The following is a 9,310-nucleotide window of genomic DNA, read 5'->3' as shown; positions in this document are numbered from 1 at the left end:
TCTGTGGGCACAATACTTTTCACCTCCTTCTCCAATTGGCAGGGTCATTCACTCAGATATGGTACAGCAGGGCAGGTCTAGCTGAAGAGGAGTTACAGGGATGGGTTGTTTGTGGCACTTACTGTAGCCACCAGAGTGGGTTGGTAATCAGTGCAGGGCAGGTTCCAGTAGGCCGTGCCTGTGCTGCTTGGTGGTGTAATGTCAAGCACATGGTGCAGGTAGGCAGGGTGCAGTGGGAAGATTATTATGTGTGTAGCTAAGATGGATATGGGAGAGAGCAGAGAGGAACAGGAGCCAAAAACATACAAACAAAAAAGAATGCTAGGGGAGCTTGCCGTTTTAGTGGTGAGATGAGAGGCTATGAAATGGAGAAAAACAGAAAGGGTAAGAGTAAGAAAAGAATGAATAAATAAAAATCAGAAAGGTTTAAGAATTGCAAAGTTCCCAGGGATCCCACTGGTGCACCTATGAGGTCTGGGGACATCACCTTCAGGTGTTGCAGTACAGCCTGGCTAGAAAGCATAGATGTATACAAAGCCAGGTATTCAGGGAACAGAAACAGAAGGAAGATATAGACAGATGAGAAACTGAGCAATGAAGAAAGACAAAGAGGGAAAAGAAAACAAAAAAAATTACAAAAAAAAGAAGAACAAGAAAGGCCCCCCCAAAAATAGGAAAAAAATAAAACAACGAAAAAGGAAATGCCCTCAGGGATCCCTCTGCACATCTGTGCAAGCAGAGGGGGAAGTCTCCTTGCCCTGCAGCATTACCTGGCCAGAAAGGGCTCCCAACTCAAGAAAAGGAAAAGAAAACAAACAAACAATTCAAAACAAACAAAAGCCCTGGGATCCAACCAATGCAGCAGCCCAGACCGTGAAGTAGCTTTGCACTTGAATGGAGCTCCACAGCCCCTCAGGAAGAAGCAAAGATGGTGCATGGAGCCAGGTATTTGAGCAAAAGGAGGGGGAGGTGGTGAGAGGTAAGGAAGAAATCAAAAGAAGCAGAAAAAAAAGCAACACTAGCAGCCAACAAATGGCACTCAGAGAGCCAGCTAGTGCGGGCTGGCGTTTCTCAGACAAGAGACTGTGTCCACGGGAAGCAGAGGGGGCAGAGTGTGGGTGAAGAAGGGTAGCGAGTGGGAAAGTGTGTATCACAAATTACCGGAGCTTTGCAGCCCCTCAGGAAGAAGCAAAGTTGGCACAGGGAGCCGGGTATTTGAGCAAAAGGAGGGGGAGGTGGTGAGAGGTAAGGAAGAAATCAAAAGAAGTGAAAAAAAAGCAACACCAGTACCCAACAAATGGCACTCAGAGAGCCGGCCCGTTCAGATGTGTGAAATGCAAGCAGCTAGTGTTTCCCGGTCAAGTAATTGTGGCTGCGGGAAGCAGAGGAGGCCGAGTCGGGGTGAAGAAATGTGGGGGCTGGGAAGGTGTATACACAAATTACTGGTTGTTTTGTCTCCCGCTGGATGCTCCGTGAGGCTGCTTTCTTGTACCCCCTGTTTGCTGGTATCTGATAGAAGTCCAAGATGGTGGATCCATGCTGCGTTAGCTGGTAGGGGACCTCTGCATGAATTTCTCCTCACTCTCCGTTCTCTGTCAGTTTTCTCACTCCGTTTGGTGCCTTGGCTGAGTTATTTAGCTCTTCATTTGATGTTTTAGGGTTTCAGGATTGTTGTATTCTCTGTTCGGCTTAGTTTTTTGGATCTTTGCTGTGGAGGGACGGCATGGTGCTTCTGCCTACAGTGCCATTTTGCCGGAACCTCCATCTTTTGATTTGTAATAAATTTATGTTTTTGTTTGTAATATGTGTGGCTTATATGCAGCATACTGATGGGTCCTTTATTTATCCATTCTGTCACTCTCTGTCTCTTTACGAGTGCATTTAAGCTATTTATGTTCAGTGTGATTATTGATAGGTGTAAGTATTATAGTGTTTTTTTTTTTTTGCAGTGCCTGTTTTCTTTGTTCCTCTTACTCTCTTGTAGTGAATTCCTTTCCTTTTTTGTGGATTTATTTATTTTTTGTTTCTTTCATTTTTTTAGATTCCTGTTTACTGAGACTTTATGATTTTCTTCTTTATTTTGATAAGTAACTTTGTTAACATTCTTTGTGGTTACCTTGTAATTTACCCCTAACTTCCTAAGTTTGAACTAATCTTTTATCGCATGGTATCCCCTTGACTTCCTCTCCATTTGAAAGTTCTATACCTATACTGTTTATTCCCTCTTTTTTTGTTCTGCTATTGTTTTCATTTATAGATTGTCCTCTCTGGTTCCCTGTTGTAAGTATTTTAGTTTGTTTTATCTTTGAGAGTTTATTACCTATGTTGATATCTGGCTGATGCGGTCTTGCATCCTAGATTCAGGCTGTTGTGTGATGGTTGTTCTCTAATCGAAGGACTCCTTTTAATAATTCTTGTAAGTTTAGTTGTTTTTTTTTTTTTTTTTTTTTTTACATATTCCCTTAACTTATGTTTATCTGAAATGTCCTAATTTCACTATCATATTTGAGCAAGAGTTTTGCAGGCTATGTCATTCTTTGTTGGCATTTTTTTTTTCTTTCAAGGTTTTATATATGTCATCCCATTGCCTTTTTGCCTGCATGGTTTCTGTCAAGTAATCAGAGCTTTGTCTTATTGTTTCCCCTCTGTATGGTACTTTTTGATTTTCTCCAGCTGTTCTCAGGATTCTTTGTCTTTGGTTTTACTGAGTGTGATTATGATATGCCTTGGTGATTTTCTTTTGGGGTCTATCCTATATGGGGTTCGTTGAGCTTCTTGGATGGTCAGCTTTTCATCTTTCTTGATATTAGGGAAGTTTTCTGTTAGCAATTCTTCAATGATCCTCTCTGTGTTTTCTGTTTTCTCCCCCTGTTCTGGAACTACAATCACTCACAGATTTTTACTTTTGATTGTATCCTACATTGTTCTCAGGGTTTCTTTGCTTTTCTTCTTTTTTCTCTCTGATTTTTCCTCCAATAAAATGGTATCCAAGGATTTGCTTTCAGTTCTGCTGATCTTGTCTGTCGTCATTTCAAACTTGCTCCTCAATCTTTCTATGACATTGTCCATTTCTGAATTCTTATTGTTTATCTTTTGGGTTTCTAATTTTTGTTTTTATATGATTTTTAGTTGTGTATTTATTTTGAAATTTTATTCCTGTATTATTTATTTATTTTCCTGAATTCTTCCATTGTTTTGCCTGTCTTTCTGTGAGTTTGTCTATTTTTTCCTTATTTGTGTCTGCTTTTTCTTGGATATCCCTGAATGTTAGAGATGTGTCTTTTCTTCTACTGGAAAGTCATCTTGTGTTTTTATTTTAGATGCTTATTGGAACCATCCTGTACTGTCTTTTTTATATGTTTTGATATTGTTTGTTTTCTTCAGGACGTTAAGGAATTATTTTCTTCATTTATTGGTTATAGATTTGTTTGTTTTGTCCTGTTTTGTTGTTTTATTTGTTCATGTCTAGGCAGGTGGTTTGAGCTTCCTTTGTTGTTTGCTTGTCTGTGGGCACAATATTTCTCACCACCTTCTCCAACAGGCAGGGCCAGTTGCTCAATTATGGTGCCGCTGGGCAGGTCCAGTAGAGGGGAGAAGTGGGGATGGGTCATTTGTGGCACATACTGCGCCTGACAGGGCGAGGCCAGTAGATAGTGCAGGGGAAAGTCTGGTAGTCTATGTCTGTGCTTCTCAGGGGACATGGTGCTCAGCACATGGTGCCTATAAGCAGGAAGGTGTGGGAGGATATGATATGTGGAGCTAAGTAGGTGTGGGAAAGAAGAGAGAGAAACAGGAACCAAATAAAGCAAAACAAAAAGTTGCTGTGGTAGCCTGCCATTTGAGTGGCACAGATTGAGGGAAGCCACGTGCTAGTGGCTTTCTAACCAGGTGGTGTGACACAGCCTGTCAAGGAGGGTCAGAGTTGGCTCCTGTGGCTAGATGTGTGAGAGAAAAGAAAGGAAGAAAGGGAAAGAGAGTTATGAAACTGGAAAAAAAAGAGGGAGAGAGAAAAGAACAAGTGGCCAGGTGGTTAAGAGAACAGAAAAGAATGAAGGTAGAGAGAGATAAGAAACCAAGAAAAAAACAAAAAATACCTTGAGGGAGCCTACTGGAAGCACTCCTCAGCCGAGTGGCACTGTACAGACCATCAAGAAAGAATGGAGACAGCACATGACACCAGGTGTTCAGGAAAAGGGTAAGGAAAGAATGTAGAGAGAGACAAGAAACTGAGAAACAAAGAAAAAAGGAGAAAAAAATTTTAAAAAAAGAATGCTCCAGGGAAGTCCACTGGTGTGTGGCTCAGACCTGGGAAGGAGCTCCCCAGCCAAGTGGCATTGCACAGCCCATCAAGAAAGATTGAAGATGGCACCCAGCACCAGGTGTTTGGGAGAATGGAAAGAAAAGAAAGCAGAGAAAGACAAAAAACTGAGAAAAGGAAAAAAAAAAAAAGCCCTGAGGGTGCCCACCAGCTTGTCTGTGTGGACCGGGGAAGTGGCTCCCCAGCTGAGCAGCGATGCTCAGCCTGTCAAGAAGAAGTGGAGACAGCAGATGGAGCCAGATGTGCATAAGAATGGGAAGGAAGGTGTTGAGAGAGAGAAAAGAAATCAAAAGAAGCCAAAAAAGCAACAACGGCAACAAAAAGATGGCACTGAAGGGGCCGACCAGTGGGGTGGGGTGAATCCAATATCAGTTTTTTTTTTTAAAGCTACTCACTTGTGGTATTTCTATTACAGCAGCACTAGGAAACTAAGATACCATGGAAGACAGAACGTTTTATTGATAAAGCTCAGCCGAAGTCCTCTACTTCTACTTGACCAAACTGTTCACACTTACTCTCACTTGGTCCTGCATGCACTTAAGAGAAGCAATTTTCTTGGCCTCTTTTTGCTTTCCTATGGTAAGTACATCTGTATCAGGGCACAGGGTCTCCCCTCTTAAGTTTCTTTTTTTTTACTTTGCTCTTTCTTTCCTACACTTCAGATATGTGACAGAGTGTGGCCGTCTATACTTTCACTAGTAAGGTCTCCCCCACGCATTAGTCAGTTTGTCATACTGTGGGGGCTTGTGTGTTGCTGTGATGCAGGAAGCTATGCCTCTGGTATCCAAATACCATCTGGGTCACCCATGGTGGACAGGTTTCAGCTGAACCTCCAGAGTAAGATAGACTAGGGAGAAGGACCTGGAGGTATATTTCTGAAAAGAATTAGCCAGTGAAAACTTTACAAATAGCAGCAGAACATTGTCTGATATAGTGCCAGAAGATGAGACCCTCAGTTTGGAAGGCACTCAAAAGACAACTGGGGAAGAGCTGCCTCTTCAAAGTAAAGTCGACCTTAATTGAGTCAAGCTTTTGGGACCTTCATTTGCTGATGGGGCAAAACTCAAAATGAGAAGAAACAGCTGTAAACGTCCATTAATAATCAGAACATGGAATGTACGAAGTATAAATCTAGGAAATTTGGAAATCATCAAAAATGAAATGGAAAGCATAAACATTGATATCCTAGGCATTAGTGAGCTGTAATGAATTGGTATTTGTCATTTTGAATCAGACAATCATATGGTCTACAACTCTGGGAATGACAACTTGAAGAAGAGTGGTGATGAATTCATCATCTAAAAGAGCTTTGCAAAATCTTTCTTGAAATAAAACGAAGTCAGTGATAGGATAATATCCATACCCCCACAAAGAAGATCAGTTAATACAACTATTATTCAAATTTATGCACCAACCACTAAGGCCAAAGATAAAGAAATTGAAGACTTTCACCAATTTCTATAGTCTGAAATTGATAAAACATGCAATCAGAATGCATTGACAATTACTGGTGATTGGAATACTAAAGTTGGAAACAAAGAAGGATTCGTAGTTGGAAATTATGGCCTTGGTGATAGAAACCATGACAGAGATGGCATGTTGGGATTTTGCAAGACCAACAACTTCTTCATTGCAAATACCTTTTTAAACAATGTAGTGGGCACCTATACACGTGGACCTCACCAGATAGAATATACAGGAATCAGATCAACTACCTCTGTGGAAAGACAATGGAAAAGCTCAATATCATCAGTCAGAACAAGGCCAGGGGCCGACTTTGGAACAGACCATCAATTACACACGTGCAAGTTCAAGTTGAAACAGAAGAAAATTAAAACCTGTCCACGAGAGCCAAAGAACGACCTTAAGTATATCTCATCTGAATTTAGAGACTATCTCAAGAAAAATTTGGCGTTTTGAATACTGTCATGGTTTGAATTATGTCCCCCCAAAAATGTGTGTATCAATTTGGCTAGACCATGATTCCTGTTACTGTGTGATTTTCCGGTATGTTGTAAACCTGCTTCTATGATGTTAATGAGGGAGGATGGGTGGCAGTTGTGTTAGTAAGGCAGGACCTGATCTACAAGACTGGATTGTGTCCTGAGGCAATCTCTTGAGATATAAAAGACAGAAGTGAGCAGAGAGACAGGGGGACCTCATACCATCAAGAAAGCAGTGCTGGGAGCAGAGCGTGCCCTTTGGACTGGGGTCCCTGTGCAGAGAAGCTCTTAGTCTGGGGGAACAATGAAGAGAAGGCTGACAGAGAGGAAAAGCCTTCCCCTGGAGCTGACACCCTGAAATTGGACTTTTAGTCTACCTACTTTGACTCTAAGGAAATAAACTTCCCTTCATTAAAACCTTCCAATTGTGGTATTTCTGTTATAGCAGAACTAGATGAATAAGACACCGACCCGCTCTGGTGGCTGTAGTAAGTGCCACAAACCACCCGTCCCAACAACTCCTCTTGAGCTAGACCTGCTCTGCTGTACCATATTTGAGCAACTGACTGCCAATTGGAGAAGGGGGTAAAAATTATCATGCCCACAGACAAGCAAATAACAAAGAACACACAGCCCGCCTGCTCAGACATAGCCAAATTCAAAAAAAAAAAAAGGACAAAACAAACAAATCTACAATCAATACACGAGAAAAATAACTACCGAATGTCCCGAAGACAGCAGACAATATCAAAACATTTACAAAAACAGGACAGGATGGTTCCAGTAGGCGTCAAAATAAAACACCAGATGACTTTCCAGTGGGAAAAAAAAAAAGCACTAGAACTACCTGATAGGGAATTCAAATCTCTAATACTCAGAATCATCCAAGAGTTGAAGCAAAAAGCAGACAAAAATGAGGAAAAAATAGACAAATTCATGGAAAATACAGACCAAAAAAAAAGGAAGAATTCAGGAAAATAAAGCAGGAATAAAATGCCAAAATAAATTCACAACTAGAAATTATACAAAAACAGCAATTAGAAATCCAAAAGATAAGTGACAAAATTTCAGAAATGGGCAGTGTCATAGAAGGGATGAGGAGCAGATTTGAAATGAAGGAAGACAAGATCACCAGAATTGAAGACAAACACCTCGATACAACTCTTACAACAATACTCAGAATAAAGAACAAAGAAAAATGAAGACACCCTGAGAATTATGTGGGATACTATCAAAAACAAAAACTTGTGAGTGATAAGTTCCAGAACATGGGGAGAAAACAGAAAACACAGAGAGGATCATTGAAGAACTACTGATAGAACAATTCCCAAATATAATGAAAGATGAAAAGCTGGCCGTCCAAGAAGCTAAACAAACCCCATATAGGAGAGACCCCAAAAGAAAATCACCAAGGCATATTATAATCACACTCGCCAAAACCAAAGACAAAGAATCCTGAGAGCAGCTCGTGAAAAACAAGAAGTCACATACAGAGGAGAAACAATAAGGCTAAGCTCAGATTATTTGGCAGAAACCATGCAGGTAAGAAGGCATGGTTTATAAAACTTTGAAAGAAAAAAAATTGCCAGCCAAGAATAATATATCCTGCAAAACTCTCGTTCAAATGTGATGGTGAAATTAGGGCATTTCCAGATAAACAAATTAAGGGAATATGTAAAAACCAAATCTAACTTACAAGAATTATTAAAAGGAGTCCTTTGTTCTGAGAACAAACAACTTCAGCTCACAGGCTGAATCTAGGATGAAAGATGATACCAGCCAGATACCGATGTAGGAAATGAACTCTCAAGGACTATCCAAAAGAAATACAACAGGGAATCAAATCAGTTAATCTGTAAATGACAACAACATCAGAACAATAAAAGAGGGAATAAATGGTGTAGGTATAGAATCTTCTAATGGAGAGGAAAGCAACGCGATACAAGTAATAATAGACTACCTCAAACTTACAAGGATAAGGGTAAATTTCATGGTAACCACAGAGAGAGTTAACTAACATACTCATAAAAATAAAGAGGAAAAACATAAAGTCTCAGTAAAAACAAAATCTGCAAAAACAAAAGAAATTTTAAAAAATCCACACAAGAAAATGGAACTCAGCACCGGAGATTAAGAGGAAAAAAGAAAAGGTCAGCTCCACAAAAAAAAAAAAGCTCTACAAAATGACAGCAATAAACTCATATCTATCAATAATTACACTGAATGTAAATGGACCTAATGCACCCACAAAGAGATGGAGAGTGAGAATGGATTAAAAAAACAGGATCCATCAATATGCTGTCTACAAGAGACACACCTTAGAAACAAAGACGTGAATTTATTAAAAATCAAAGATTGGAAAAAAGTATATCAACTTAACAATTACCAAAAAAGAGCAGGAGTGGCAATTCTAATCTCAGATAAAATGCACTTTAAAACAAAATCAACCACAAAAGACAAAGAAGGACACTATATAATGATGAAGGGGATGGTCCACCATGAAGACATAACCATAATAAACATCTATGCACCCAATGACAGGGCTCCAAAATACATAAACTCAAACACCACTGAAAGGAGAAATTGACAGTTCCACAATAATAGTTGGAGACTTCAACACACAACTCTCAGTAAAGGACAGAAGAACTAAAAAGAAACTCAGCAAAGATACAGAAGACCTAAAGGGTGCAATCAGCCAACTTGACCTGATAGACATATATAGAACGCTACATCCAACAGCTGCAAAGTACACATTCTTTTCCAGCACATGGAAAGTACTCAAGAATAGACCATGATCTTAGGCCACAGAGCAATCCTCAACAAGATCCAAAAAAGGTTGAGATAATATAAAGTATCTTCTGTGACCACAATGCCATCAAGGTAGAAATTAACAACAGAAAGAGCAAGGAAAAAAAAATCAATTACATGGAAACTGAATAACACCCTGCTTACAAACCACTGGGTAATAAAAGAAATCAGAGATAGAATCAAAAAATTCCTAGAATCAAATGAGAATGAAAACACATCATACCAAAACCTTTGGGACATA

This window comes from Trichechus manatus, unplaced genomic scaffold (genome assembly GCF_000243295.1).
Source record: "Trichechus manatus latirostris isolate Lorelei unplaced genomic scaffold, TriManLat1.0 scaffold00005, whole genome shotgun sequence".
NCBI classification, from domain to species: Eukaryota; Metazoa; Chordata; class Mammalia; order Sirenia; family Trichechidae; genus Trichechus; species Trichechus manatus.
The sequence above is the reverse complement of the archived record's forward strand: the minus strand, read 5'-3'. Positions refer to the sequence as shown.